Source organism: Schistocerca americana, chromosome 3 (assembly GCF_021461395.2).
Source record: "Schistocerca americana isolate TAMUIC-IGC-003095 chromosome 3, iqSchAmer2.1, whole genome shotgun sequence".
Lineage (NCBI taxonomy): Eukaryota > Metazoa > Arthropoda > Insecta > Orthoptera > Acrididae > Schistocerca > Schistocerca americana.
In genome coordinates this window covers 690,196,897-690,210,788 of record NC_060121.1, presented here as the reverse complement: position 1 = coordinate 690,210,788, position 13,892 = coordinate 690,196,897, and the positions used below count along the sequence as shown (strand labels likewise).

The 13,892-nt window shown below is 42.4% G+C and overlaps 1 protein-coding gene across 1 annotated transcript in view; it reads right to left on the bottom strand.

The window, feature by feature from the left end:
* LOC124606696 (juvenile hormone esterase-like) overlaps positions 1-13,570 on the bottom strand; it is a 128,692-nt gene extending 115,122 nt beyond the window's left edge. Inside the window, exon 1 of the mRNA XM_047138721.1 lies at positions 13,420-13,570. The gene's annotated coding sequence lies outside the window, so the exon portion shown is untranslated. The remainder of the gene's footprint in view (positions 1-13,419) is intronic.
* Positions 13,571-13,892: the final 322 nt, after the last annotated feature.

The following is a 13,892-nucleotide window of genomic DNA, read 5'->3' as shown; positions in this document are numbered from 1 at the left end:
GAACAGAACCCGAGATTTCCCGAACTGTGACAGTTCGACTCGTGCTCAAACACAGCTCTACGTGAAATAGTGAAAACTGACCCGAAACAAATGAAGACTAATTCTCCAAAATCACAATGAGCTATTTATCGCAAAATGTAACAACAGACGACGCATCTGATAACCTTTTCATTGTGGTCATGATGTATTCACTCGTCTCATTCCCTTGACGCACAGTGATTCAGATATGCCTTTCGATTTAAATACATTGCTGTCTCCCACGCGGCTTGGATTTGCAGTAAGTATCAATATAGCACAGGGCCAGTCACTTTGTGCGGCAGATATTAAACATCCCGGGCAACGCAGCTACAGAAATTAGCTTACTTGGAGCGTTGGACACCTGCAAGAATGCCGAAAAACTCTCTTTCAGAATGAAGTTTAGCTCGGCTGTCGTTGCTGGCTTAATGTCCTTTCTTGTCTGAAATCGTGTTCCTTTCATTGGCCATTTCAATTTAGGGAACAGCCAGAAATCGCGCGGGTTCATATCAGGTGAAAAAAGGTGCCTGTAGACGCAAAGGAATCCGATTTTTCGCCAGAAAAGTCTGCATGAGTGCCAGGAATGTGCTCGAGCATTGTCGTGATGGAGGCGCCAATTTCATGTAGACCACAAGTCCTGTCTCTCGCTCTGCACAGCATCAAGTAGGCGACGGAGAACATCTCCATAGAACTATATGGTGATTGTTTGACCCTGTGGTGCGTACTATTGTTGTACCACACCGTGGAAGTCAAAAAAAGCAGTCAACATCAGTTTGACGTTCCCCCGCACTTGGCGGGTAATCTTTGGTGCTTCCACTGTGACGACAGGAATTTTGGTTTCCGGGTGTACGCGCACATCCAGGACTCGTTACGAGTTATTAGTGTATTCACGAAGCTGTGGAAACTGTCTGTAGGGTTCAGTATGTCCTATGAGACTTCAGCACGAAGTTGCTTTTGCTCCATCATGAGCAGTTTGGGCAAGAGTTTCGCCGACACTCTCTTCATGGCGAAATCTTCGGTCTCAATGGAATGTGCCAAAAAAATGCTGATGCCCACCTCTTCAGTAATTTCTTTGATAGTCACACAATGGTCCCACATCACAATCGTGTTCACTTTGGCCGTCAGCTGGTTATTTCGGTATGTTGATGGCTGACCAGAGCGTTGCTCGCTCTCCACCGATGTATAGCCGGCTTTAAACCGGTTGTACCACTTCAGCTGTGTGATGCTCTTGGTGTAGTTACTGAAACCCACCTGAGTCTTCCGAATGGTTTCCCCTTGGCTGTCGCTCAGTTTTTGGCAAAATTTGATGCATTAGCGCTGCTCTAGTCGTTCCGTCACTTCCCTCGATGGGAGCTGTACACACTGCCGCAATCAACCGTTGCTTGCTAGCAGCTGACGCTGTCGGCAGGTAATAAAAAATTGGGGCATGCACACGAAGGTTCATTGTCGGTTCATGAAAGCGTGCTAGATTCAAATCCGAAAGGTGTACGTAAAACATAATATGGTAGGATACTTATCTAACACACGTTGCATTTTGCATTGTAGGGATTTCTGACTCGTATTATGGATGACTCATTTCCTAACGTGGATTACCTGTACTTGTTATCTAACGAAATGACGCAGTGATAAGACACTGGCTATCCAGATGTTTTTGTGACTTCCCTAAATCACTCAAAGAGAATTTCGAGATGATTCCTTTGAAACGGTTCGACGCTGTTTCCTTTTTCAGCCTTCCGCAATCCGAGTTCGTGCTCTTTCTGTGTAGCCTTTTGTCGTCGACGGGGCGTTAAAGCCTAATCTTCCTTCGTACCTGATCTTCAGTGTATACGATTGTGAGCTTGGCATCTGTGCTGTCTGCATGTCCCTAAAACCGCTGACGACATAACGCTTGGACTTTAAGTGTATCCAACATAGCAGCTGACTCGTGCGCTCACGTACTGCGAAGGGGTGCTTGCCGGAGTGCGCCGCGCTTGTCCTACGAGCCCCTGCCATCGCCATTTTGGATTTTAAAATTTCTGCCATCTTAACGAAGTCATTGCCCCTAGCATGCAATCAAGCCGCCATCCCTGTATGTAATCAACTTCACAGGTTAATGTCAAAGTATGGGTGGGAAAAACCGACCGTTAAACCGATACCGGTATTTTAGTTCTGAATGACAGGTGTCCTTCGGTATTTGATTAGTCTCGATTATGAAAGGTGTTTTTCTTAGATTTTACTAATAATCGAGTAAAATAAGCGAAATATCAATTTGCCATAGCAGCAGTGCTAAAATATTTCGTTCTAAAACACAACATTTTTTAAAAAAAGGAGTAATTTTTATTCGAAAAACATGCATCGGTTTGAAATATTACTTTGTTATAGAAAATGCGAAAAGTAATCAGTGACATTTTAATAACTATGCCAACAGAAACGAGCAACGAACATACGGCATAAGAACTGGTACAGCGTGACTGAGACAACTGAGACAATACTGTCCGTCAGTGTGCGTGTAGTGTGGGAGACTGGCCCCCACCTGGTCTATATGGTAGTTTCTCGCTGTCGTCACTGGACATTAGTAGTACTGCAGAACTGCACCAGTCCTAATCTGAAAATATTTTTACCAAGTGACATAGCAATGAAATACAACGCTTCATTTGCTTTAAAAGAGTAAAGATTTGTCTTCCATTGCTCTGAACTAATAAAAGGAGAAGGAACTTATCGTAAAAGTACTCAATTAAAAACTTTACAAAAATTCACTTATAGTATACAAGAAAAATAGGAAGTAACTGATCTGCTGCCTGTGTCTACATAATATGGCAGTTAGAATCAATAGGAGAATAGTGGTGATTTTTTGTAGTATTCGACCACTTATCACTCTTCGAGAAAAGCAGCAAATGGTGGATGGACACCCTGTACCTCAACGTAGTATGATAATCAGCCTGAATTTATTACGAACACCTTGAGATCTAGATTGAAACCGACTGATTTAAAATTTTCTGATAGCTGCTGTACCCGTAAAACCTTGTATAATTTAAAGCCCGTGTTGGTGGTCGTAATTTACAGCCGGTCACCATATGCATACAAGATCGTAATCACAACATCTGACAGAACAAATGTATAAAACTGATCGTGGATGGACTTTAAAAATTATTCTTCCAGTGGATAGCAAAATATTTTGTACATTGCATTCTCGAAACCTTCATACTGCATACTACCAGCATAATTATTAATTGTGGATAACAGCTGATTACTGGCCAAATACAGTATTGTAGGTGAAAACGGAAAAATTATGATAAAATTAACTCTTCCTCTCGAAGAGCGTCTTATATACTAACCAGCAGGTAAAAATTGGTACGATTTATTGATAACGAACTCATAGGCTACTACGTGCTTACTTTGCAAATACTGCGCAGATTTCTTTATCTGCAATACACCAGTACACCGTACGCTATGCGGCGGGGAGAATGCGTAGTACTCCTCCCTCAAAATTTACTTTTTTTTATATTATAAAGAAAAGAATGATTGCCGATAACTCACCTTGCAAACGGTATCATCTGCAACCCTTCTTATTATTCCGCGTTTTGTTTTGCATTTGTCTGAGTCAGTCATGCTAGTTTCACAATTCCTTGATGAATGCCACTCTTCTTCTTAGAATATTCAATGACACTAATCCAAAATTATAAAGTTATCGGACTGACGAATAGTTCGCGATAAATGGCTGGAACTTATTTTTGTGACGTACTTCAATGACTGCACAAAGTTAGTTTTCTTCCCATAATTATGTCCTCCGCGTGACTACATTTAAGTTGATATTTCAACTTAGGTAGCTGTGCGGTGATATTGCAGCTCAACTGAAGTACAGGGTGATTCAAAAAGAATACCACAACTTTAGGAATTTAAAACTCTGCAACGACAAAAGGCAGAGCTAAGCACTATCTGTCGGCGAATTAAGGGAGCTATAAAGTTTCATTTAGTTGTACATTTGTTCGCTTGAGGCGCTGTTGACTAGGCGTCAGCGTCAGTTGATGCTAAGATGGCGACCGCTTAACAGAAAGCTTTTTGTGTTATTGAGTACGCCAGAAGTGAATCGACAACAGTTGTTCAGCGTGCATTTCGAACGAAGTATGGTGTTAAACCTCCTGATAGGTGGTGTATTAAACGTTGGTATAAACAGTTTACAGAGAATGGGTGTTTGTGCAAAGGGAAAAGTTCTGGACGGCCGAGAACGAGTGATGAAAATGTAGCACGCATCCAGCAAGCATTTGTTCGCAGCCCAGGGAAATCGACTCGGAGAGCTAGCAGAGAGCTGCAAATTCCACAATCAACTGTATGGAGAGTCCTACGAAAAAGGTTAGTTATGAAACCTTATCGTCTGAAATTGGTTCAAGCACTGTCTGCAGCTGATAAGATTAAAAGAATCGATTTCTGTGATTTTATCCTTGCTCAAATGGAAACAGATGAATCTTTCGTTTCAAAGATTGTGTTTAGTGATGAAGCAACTTTCCACACTAACGGGAAAGTCAACTGTCACAATGTCTGTATATGGGGCACTGAGAATCCGCGCGAAACAACTCAGTATGAACGTGACTCGCCTAAGGTGAACGTTTTCTGTGCCATTTCAGCCAATAAAGTTTTTGGTCCCTTTTTCTTCGAAGGTGCTGCTGTAACTGGACTACAGTATCTGGAGATGTTAGAGAATTGGCTGTTCCCACAGCTCGAACAAGAAGCACAACAATCCATATTTCAGCAGGATGGAGCGCCACCACATTGGCACTTATCTGTCCATAACTACCTGAACGTCAACTACCCGAGGCTATGGATCGGCCGCCAGGCAGCACGTGACAGAGCACTTCATCACTGGCCTCCAAGAAGCCCTGATCTTACCCCCTGCGATTTTTTCTTATGGGGGTATGTTAAGGATATGGTGTTTCGGCCACCTCTCCCAGCCACCATTGATGATTTGAAACGAGAAATAACAGCAGCTATCCAAACTGTTACGCCTGATATGCTACAGAGAGTGTGGAACGAGTTGGAGTATCGGGTTGATATTGCTCGAGTGTCTGGAGGGGGCCATATTGAACATCTCTGAACTTGTTTTTGAGTGAAAAAAAACCTTTTTAAATACTCTTTGTAATGATGTATAACAAGGTTATATTATGTTTCTTTCATTAAATACACATTTTTAAAGTTGTGGTATTCTTTTTGAATCACCCCTTATTTCGCTGATTACAGTGATTGAAGACTGAATGTTGAGTCAGTTATACAAGTACTTCTGTGTAACAATAGGTAGTAATGTGAAATGTAAAGATCGTACAGACGCAGTTGTAGGGAAAAGACGTAACAACTTCGAGTGAAACGTATGATACTGGGAAATCGCAGTATGTTCAGGAAAGACCTAATTAGAATACGGTTGAAGACTTAAATTATAATATTAGACTATAATGACTAGATGCACCGAGAGTGCACAAATAAAGGATAAACAACTGGTTGTTCCAAATGTTATTGACTTAAACAATAAGAATCTCCACCTGGCAGACACACCAAGGAAATCGACTATATCGTGAATACCGATACAGGAAATTCTTAGAACCCATTTTCAAGTGGGAAACGATTTTAGTTAAGACTAATATGATAAAATTAAACGTTTGTTACCTTAACATATGTTATAACGCACCACGTACGACAGGAATGCGAAGATGCAGCAAGAAATGATTAAATGAAATGTACCGTCTTGCATTTTACAGTGATTTGAAAATGTTAATCCGGAGATTCGAGTCCTCCCTCGGACATGGCTGTATGCGTTGTCCTTAGCGTAAAGTTAATTGAAATAGTGTGCAAGTCTAGGGACCGATGACCTCAGCAGTTTGATCCCTTAGGAGTTTACACACTTTTGAACATTTTTGAAAATGTTCATGCACACAAGTTTCACACACTATCTTCTTCGGGGGAGAGATGAACTTCTTTAGGTCACGTGTCATTTTATTAGCCAGCACCCACAGTTATTTACTGCCACAATGGCGACACGTTGGACGTTAAGAGTACCATTCGGCATTTGTCTTGTGATGATGCTGTGTTTCTCTAGACTGCCAACGTGTTGTCACCAGTGCAACTAATAAGTGAGAATGCTTGCGTTTGACTAACAAAACTACTCACATAAGGGGACGTCGATAAAAAATGTTGGGATTCTTTTTAATTTGGAGTGCCCTCCCCCTTTGTGAGGTTTGTCGAGATGTGGTTGGACCCTGCTCCCCCTCACTCCACCTTCCCGCTCACTTGAGGTTTACCCCATAGGCTGATAAAAATATGTAAAAACAATTTTTTTATTTATTTTAAAAACTAATTAAAACACATTAATAAAAGCCGGTCTTATTTGGGAAGTACATTAAACCTTTCTTTGTAACGTGATTAAGAACCTTGTAAAGATGCTAACACTGTAATATTCGGACGGATAGGGAGACTTGCCCACAAAAAGGCTCCAAGAAAACAGCATTAACCGTTTTGACGGATCCTCAAATAAATTATACACTCCTCGAAATGGAAAAAAGAACACATTGACACCGGTGTGTCAGACCCACCATACTTGCTCCGGACACTGCGAGAGGGCTGTACAAGCAATGATCACACGCACGGCACAGCGGACACACCAGGAACCGCGGTGTTGGCCGTCGAATGGCGCTAGCTGTGCAGCATTTGTGCACCGCCGCCGTCAGTGTCAGCCAGTTTGCCGTGGCATACGGAGCTCCATCGCAGTCTTTAACACTGGTAGCATGCCGCGACAGCGTGGACGTGAACCGTATGTGCAGTTGACGGACTTTGAGCGAGGGCGTATAGTGGGCATGCGGGAGGCCGGGTGGACGTACCGCCGAATTGCTCAACACGTGGGGCGTGAGGTCTCCACAGTACATCGATGTTTTCGCCAGTGGTCGGCGGAAGGTGAACGTGTCCGTCGACCTGGGACCGGACCGCAGCGACGCACGGATGCACGCCAAGACCGTAGGATCCTACGCAGTGCCATAGGGGACCGCACCGCCACTTCCCAGCAAATTAGGGACACTGTTGCTCCTGTGGTACCGGCGAGGACCATTCGCAACCGTCTCCATGAAGCTGGGCTACGGTCCCGCACACCGTTAGGCCGTCTTCAGCTCACGCCCCAACATCGTGCAGCCCACCTCCAGTGGTGTCGCGACAGGCGTGAATGGAGGGACGAATGGAGACGTGTCGTCTTCAGCGATGAGAGTCGCTTCTGCCTTGGTGCCAATGATGGTCGTATGCGTGTTTGGCGCCGTGCAGGTGAGCGCCTCAATCAGGACTGCATACGACCGAGGCACACAGGGCCAACACCCGGCATCATGGTGTGGGGAGCGATCTCCTACACTGGCCGTACACCACTGGTGATCGTCGAGGGGACACTGAATAGTGCACGGTACATCCAAACCGTCATCGAACCCATCGTTCTACCATTCCTAGACCGGCAAGGGAACTTGCTGTTCCAACAGGACAATGCACGTCCGCATGTATCCCGTGCCACCCAACGTGCTCTAGAAGGTGTAAGTCAACTGCCCTGGCCAGCAAGATCTCCGGATCTGTCCCCCATTGAGCATGTTTGGGACTGGATGAAACGTCGTCTCACGCGGTCTGCACGTCCAGCACGAACGCTGGTCCAACTGAGGCGCCAGGTGGAAATGGCATGGCAAGCCGTTCCACAGGACTACATCCAGCATCTCTACGATCGTCTCCATGGGAGAATAGCAGCCTGCATTGAAGGTGGATATACACTATACTAGTGCCGACATTGTGCATGCTCTGTTGCCTGTGTCTATGTGCCTGTGGTTCTGTCAGTGTGATCATGTGATGTATCTGACCCCAGGAATGTGTCAATAAAGTTTCCCCTTCCTGGGACAATGAATTCACGGTGTTCTTATTTCAATTTCCAGGAGTGTATATACATTAAATGTCCTGAGTCTTCACGTACTTCGCATATGAAAGAAAACATTGTTTGTAGCTTCCATTGACCATATGGTTACGTAGCTCTTCAATCTCCTGGTTTATATGATAATTAAGAGAATGCTTGTCGACGCATATTAGGTGACCTTGCTTCCACAAACTTCTTGCCCGCACGTGTCTTTCTACTCGTCGACTTGCCACTTAACAGACACATCGTAAATTTATGATAGAAGTTAATTTTGAACACAGTAAGATCGTCTTTATATGGGTTACAGTGTATCACGACTGACTCACTGACACGCCGTGATTTGCACCGGCGCGGCAGAGAACTCCCCAAATGAGACCCGACACATGTCCTGCACGTGTTTCAAATCGGGGAATCCCCGGCATGCAGACATGTAAAGCATTCAGTTCAGTTCAGAGTGGCCATACAAACTGATCGGCACTTTATTTTGTCAGTGCTTCGATTTTATAAAACAAAATTTTATGTCCTAATCATGCATATTCTCTGAATTGAAAAAGATTACCTGAGATTTTCGTTGCAGTCGCCCTCTAAATGAGATTCGGTGAGATTTTTTCCGGGTCTCCCTCCCCTCTTTCATCCACCCCTCCCCTCATTTTGTCGAAAGTTGTGCTCCCTTTTTGATGACCCCGAAGTAGACGGAACGATAACTGTTACTCTTACACAATAACTACAACTTAGCGACTTAGATCATGAAGGCTAGTGTCCGACGATACGGAGAACAGAACTTTAACTATAAAATTTATTTCGTACAATACTCGTCTGTCTTTAAGGTTGAATAACAAGTACAGTATTTCAACCTTAAATATGGAATTGTTCTACGAAGAAATAACGGAAGAATCCATAAATAAAAATACTCATATAAATTGTGTAATGATTGGGTTGGTCCTGTAGAGGAAGCCTCTTGGAAATACGAGTATAACTGCATACACATCCAGGGTGGAACAACGACAATATTATGTGCGTGTATGTGTGTGTTTGTGTGTGTGTGGGTGTGTGTCTGAATGTTTTCGACGCTAGAAGGCCTTTTGGCCCTTAGCTCACATGTATAGCAATCCTTTCGTTGTGCCTCTCTGCGACTCAACGTCTCCTCTATGTAATGAGTAGCAATTTACACTTTCCATAATATTGTCGTTCCTAATTCTACATACATATTCCGTAAGACACCATGCGATGCATGATGGAGGGCACCTTTTTCCACAGCTATCCGTTCGCTTACCTGCTGCACTAGCAAATATAGAAAGGGGGAAAATGACTATTTGCTTCCGACGGAATCCTGATTTTCTTTATCTTTATGTCGCTGTGGCTACGCATTATGTATGTCCATGTCAGTAAGATCGTTCTGCAGTCTTTCGCTAATGCCAATTCTCTAAACTCTCTCAACAGTACTTCACAACATAACGTTTTTCCTACAGAAATTTGCATTTAAGGTCATGGAGCGTTTGTTCACGGAACATTTCCGTAATACTACCTGTAACAAACCTAGTTGCACGCCTCTGAATTGTTTCGACATATTTCTTTGATGTGATCTGGTGGGAATCCCAAACACTGAAGAATTACTCGAGCATGGGTCTCGCAAGTGTTATGCTCGCGGTATCCGTTATAGATGACCTACACTTCCCGAGAAGTCACACAATGAAGCTAAGTAAACCACTCACTTTCCCTACAACAGACTCGTTCCATTTCACATGGCCTTGCAACGTTGCAACGTTACGCTCAGATGGGTTTACAAGACGTGACTGTGTCAAGCAGCACGACATAAATACACTCATAAAACTCTCTGGCTTAGTCATCGCCTTAAGAGTGTTTATGAGTTATTGATAACGACTAAGGTATTAAAATCAGTGTACCAATTAAATAAATTATTAGCATTGTTTCAAATAAACTTAATAGTTAAAAATAATGTGCTCATTGATGCTCTTTTCCAATAATATAACAAGTATTATAAGGTATATTCCTCAGTTTCTTAGCAACCGCGCATCAACATTTGTACGGAAAACGACTGACTTGAGCACTAGCGTTGTTGTTATGATCATCAGTCAGAAGACTGGTTGGAAGCGACTCTCCACGCCAGTCTACCCTACGAAAGCCTCTTCATGCCTGCATGACTATTACAGCCTACAACCATTTGTACCTGCTTCCTTTATTCAAAACTTGCTCCGCTTTCCTGTGAGATTTCTAGTTTTAAACCTATCTCTATAGCGTTAATCCCCTCCGCAATTTCCTTCCATTGCCAGATTTACTACTTACTCACAGGTCACCATGCGACCCATCAACTGATCCCTTCCTTAAGTTAAGCTGTGCCGTAAGTTTATTTTTTACCCTATTCTATTCGGTACCTTGTAGTGCTCCTTATACTATTTTAAGCCAGTTTCACTATATCCGATGCAATCGTCTTGAGAGATTTAGCAACTGTGCTGAAATTTAAGATAATTATCACTTATCGTCCCGTTCCAGTTGCGTAATTTTATTTAGGTTACATGTTTCGATTAGTCTCGATCGTCTTCAGATCTAAGTAGTAGCGTCAGCAGCCCGTCTTGTCTTCTCAGCACAACCCATCAGAGCATTCTGAGTAGACAAGACGGGTTGCTGACGCACTATGTACTTAGATCTGAAGGTGATCCAGAGTGATCGAAACATATAATCTAATCAAAAATGTGCAACTGATGCGGAATAATAAACGAGAATTATCTTAAGCCAGTTTGTTATCTTAAGCCACTTTTACAATTACGTATGTCAAATAAAAGGCGTAAAATGATTGTGATAGCGATAAAGGGCCTAAGATAACGCTGTAACGCTGTCAATCATCAAAGGAATGTAACCTGATTCAAAGAAAACGTTGTTTCGACATTTTTTATGTAAGGGTTATAAAATGATGATTCATGATTCTCTAATCTCTCTCTCTCTCTCTCTCTCTCTCTCTCTTTGGCGGTTCGACTTGATGGATGTAATTGTTCTGTGAGCCATATTATTTCATTATTACCAGTATAAAATAATTCCTGTTTTGTACAAGCAGTCTGAGTACCCTGAGTTACCCTTTGAACTGGAGCCATTTTAATAAATAGTTCGGGCTTTAGTAACTGTATTAGCTGACTCTTGTGACGAAGTACAGGTGGTCGGTCAGCATTTCCTACAGCTCGTCATTTCAGTATCTGCAAAAGAGAATCTGCTTTGTTCATTATTAACATACGAAGTCAGACACTTTTACATAGGCTTACTGGATGAGTTCCTCTACGTATTTCAACACTGTTTTAACGCAACCATATAGAGCCAAAACTGTTCAGTAAGTCTGCTTTGAGCAGAACTCAAATAAATAGTGGGAACTAATGTATTCGTAATTTAAGTATGGGAATATGCTGAAGAAAGTTGAATTTAAATAACAGAGTAATATTTTCACTTCAGTGATGTGAAAGGCAAAGACCGTACGAAAGAATAATTTAAATTCTTACAACTTTTAAAAATACCACTTGCTCTCCGTTAGTATTACTTGAAGTCAGTTCTAGATATTTTTGTATCTCACCAATGTAAGCTATGTATTAGTTAGGCGAAAGTGATAACCTTTTGTTAAGGTATTTATCAGCTTGTAAATACTTTATAAAATTCGTGACACAGAAATGCAGAATTTATTTTCGCTTTATTCCGACCGGTTTCGGTCAGAAACCATGATAACTGTCCTGTACGAAATACATAACAAAAATCATGTCAAAAGGCAGAAAGAAAACGACCTGCAAGGTCACAAGATTTTTATTACTTAGAATGTAACAACAGGAAAATTACTTATGTCGAATAATTAATCTTTAGCCAACATTACAAATCAAAACTGAAAGTACGGTTCATTTCGAACTTTACAAGTACGATATCTGTGTAAACAGCAACTCACTGAAGAAAACCAACACGAGACACATACTGGCATTACAGGGCCAGAACGCATAGTAATCAATTCGAAGACCAACGATTACGTTGATATTACAATAGTAGGCAGGATGAAGATGATACTAATCACACGTCTCGTAACAAAACGGTATTCCACCCAAACATTTTCAAGAAGACAACTTAATAAATATTTAAAATTGCATTACATATTGGTTTTTATAGAATAAGTTACTCTACGATAGCAACATCCTTTGGCTAAACTAGAGACTAGCGTCTTTACAATAAAATATAACGAAGTTATAAGAATGGCATAAATACCGCAATGCAAACATAAATTCATGCTAACAAACATGGCTAAAGGCAATTAACTCAATTTACAGATTTTTTTTTAAGGAAAAGGTACCATCCAGTTACACAATAAATATTAAACCCACTATCTGAAATATCTTCAGGTAATCAGAAATTATCGTAGTCACAATCGCGTGGAACGGTAAGAAGAGGTAAGACCTAAAGAAATCTGTAAATGGGGTTAATACCTTTTAGCCATGTATGTTAGCATGAATTTATAATTGCAGTACCGTATTTACTCCATTCTGATAACTTCGTTATATTTTATTGTAAAGATGCTACTCTTCAGTCTTTATGACGTCAAAGGATGTTGTTACTGCAGAGTAATTAACTGTATAAAAAACAAAAAACCCTTATGTAATGTAATTTTAAATGTTTACTAGTTTGTGTTCCTGAAAATGTTTGGTTGGAATACAAGGACATTCAGGCGCAAGTCTGCATGCATTTAAAGTTGATGTTAGAGGAAGATCCGGAGTTTCTCTCAAATGTAATCACTGCTGATGAAACTTGGCTACATCATTTTGATCCTGAGAGCAAACAGCAAAGCTCAGTGTGGAAATCTCCTTCATCACGAACCCCCAAAAAAGCAAAAGTTCTTGCTTCTGCTGGGAAGTAACTATCCTCTCATTCTTTGATATTCATGGAATGGTTTATCAGCATGTCGTACCTGCACGCACATCAGTAAGTGGACAATACTACAGGGATGTCCTGAAATCATTGCAAGTCCGTATCAGGCACAAAAGACCACATTTCCTTCAAGCAGGCTGGATGCTGCACCACGATAACGCGCGGCCGCATATTGCCAATGTTACTTAATATCTTGGAAAAAGCAACGTGAAGTGCATCCTTCACCCTCCCTATAGTCCGGATTTAGCCCCAAGTGACTTATTTCTATTCCCTAGCATTAAGAAATGCCTTTCTGGGAGGCATTATCAATCATCAGAAGCAGTGGTGAAGGCTGTGGAGGCGATTTTGAAGGACGTCTCAAAAAATGGTTTCCAGCATGTATTTGAAGACTGGCAGAAACGCTGGGACTAGTGCATCGCATTCATGGTAGACTACTTTGAGAAGGACCACCAAAATTATAAGGATGAGTAAAGGTATGCGGTCAAAAAAAAAAAAAGTTATGATCATTCTTCATTGAACTGTCCTCGTGTTTTTACTGCATTTTTTCCCAATGTAATACAATCACCTGATGTAATTCGACTAAGTTCCATTACGCTTGCGGACATACGCACCTTGAAACGCAGCGACCCGACGGGGGGCTTGGCGTACGGCAGGTTGTAGAAAGCGAGCAGTGGGCGGCCGTTGCTAGTCGCCCGTCGGCGGCCTCGCACCGCGCCCTGCAGGGTCCTCACCACCGGGAGCTCTGCGCCCCCAGCCTCCGCCCCCGCCCCCGCCGCCGCCAGCAGCAGCAGCCACAGCGCCGCCACACACCTCGCAGACCGCGAACCCATCGCCGACTGACATTTTGGTGCCTCATTACGGCCGGCTCAAAGCCGCTAACGTGGAAAAAGATACCTCAGCCGCCGGACCGGTTACGTAACAGCGAGGCGGACGACGCTCTCCCACTGTGATTCATTAGCAGTTTACTGATAGCGGGTCTGACGCTCGACTCGGCAAACTTTTTTCAACTTTTGCATCAAATCAACCGAATGAGTTATTACTGTCGGAGTGCCAATTGCCAATGGAGAACAGATTTTTCTGCTTA